Source organism: Mus musculus, chromosome 9 (assembly GCF_000001635.26).
Source record: "Mus musculus strain C57BL/6J chromosome 9, GRCm38.p6 C57BL/6J".
NCBI lineage: Eukaryota > Metazoa > Chordata > Mammalia > Rodentia > Muridae > Mus > Mus musculus.
The window spans coordinates 106,249,554-106,251,060 of record NC_000075.6 but is presented as its reverse complement, the minus strand read 5'-3'; the positions used below and the strand labels follow the sequence as shown (position 1 = coordinate 106,251,060).

The 1,507-nt window shown below is 53.1% G+C and overlaps 1 long non-coding RNA gene across 2 annotated transcripts in view; it reads right to left on the bottom strand.

Annotated features, from left to right (window-relative positions):
* Positions 1-762: 762 nt before the first annotated feature.
* 4930500F10Rik overlaps positions 763-1,507 on the bottom strand; it is a 2,227-nt gene continuing 1,482 nt past the window's right edge. For both annotated transcript variants that reach the window (XR_871136.3, XR_871137.3), the window contains exon 2: positions 763-1,507. This exon is cut by the window's right edge and continues 1,250 nt beyond it. This is a non-coding gene — a long non-coding RNA (RIKEN cDNA 4930500F10 gene).

Here is a 1,507-nt window from a genome sequence, read left to right as displayed (position 1 = left end):
GGAGAAGGAAAGACATGGATGAAGAGGGGAGGACGTAGACCAAAAGCAGCAGCACAGGAGAGAAGACGGCAGCTGGGTCAGCAACAGGGCCCACCTGGGTACAAAGCCAAGGCAGGTAAGCCCAGGGCGGCTGAGGCCACTCCCACTTCGCAAAGGTGGACGCTGAGGGCAAGGAGCCTCTACTTAAGAAACTGCAATGTAGCAGCACTAGGATTATAATTCGTAGACTTAGCTCTGTCCTTTGAGGTCTTAAACATGAACCGCTGGAGTGGCATAGCCAACACCCACAGCGCCAGAAGGGTCGTCTGTTTAAGATACAGATTCCTGGTTCAAAAACATCGAGGCGCAGTTTGAAGCTAGAGATGTAGGTTTTGAGGAGAACTTTGGTAGCGGTTCTTTGGGTTCTGACACTGCGGCTCATTTAAGGCTTCTCTGGTTTAACCTCTGGCCCCAGCTCCTGGCTGTTGTATACATGTGGCCAAGCTCTGTAGGCTGACTCACACGCCACACTCCCCTCCCACAGGCCTGGGATTCTCCACTCCTGACTTTACCCAGCAGTCTCCAGCACCATGTGGACCCACCCTTCCAGCCAGCGCCTGCTTCTCTTCAGGGAGCCTTCCTGGTGGCTGAAATCTCTCTCCTTCCGGATGACATAATAGATCCTCTATGTGGGATTGTTTACAACAACCTACTTCACTTTCCACAAGGGTGGGCCTCTGAGCCCCCTACCCTCCCACACACACATTAAACAGGAAACATCCAGAGAGCTGGATACCCAGTTTAAACAATAAGCCTCTACAGTCACGACTTCACCCTCACCCTCCCACCAATGACAAATGGAGCTGGGAGAAGTTTGCTAATGAGGAAAACCAAACCTTGGCCGTGAGGGCTGAAGCCAGTTGAGATTCAGAGCTGAGTTTAGAACTCATGTCCACTCTGAAACAGCTTCCAAAGATAGCCAGGCAGCAGGCATTATGATCCCATTGCCCAGATAAGGAAAGTGAGGCCCAGAGCAAATGCAATCGCTCAGCATCAGGTCTGACTGACTTCTGGTCCAAGTGCAGGCCTTCTCTCCTGACTGATGGCAAGATGGTAGGCAGAGCCCTTATCTTGGTGTGCCCACGGTGCCACTTTGGACTCAAGGGCTTCCTCCAAAGTTCCAGACTCGCCACACCAGTCTTACAGTTAAGTGGCGATTCGAAGGGAGATCAGGAAGTACCTGGACACGCCTCCATCTTTATCATTCTGGACTTCGTTCTTCTTCTTGATGCCCAGCTAGGAAAGGCACAACCAGAATGGTTCTTTCCCCGATTGCAGGCGGGCTGCTCTTGGCCTGGCACAGGTCCAGCCTAACCCAGTCTGGGGCAAGCTGAAAAGGGTGTGGGACGAGGAGGTCAGGTTAGCGTGCCTGAGAGACTGCCAAGCCCTACCCCTCAGGTGAGGTCTCGGGAGTTTAAAGGAGGCAGGACTCAGCTCTGGTCTCCAGGTGAGGAACTAGCCTGCCTCC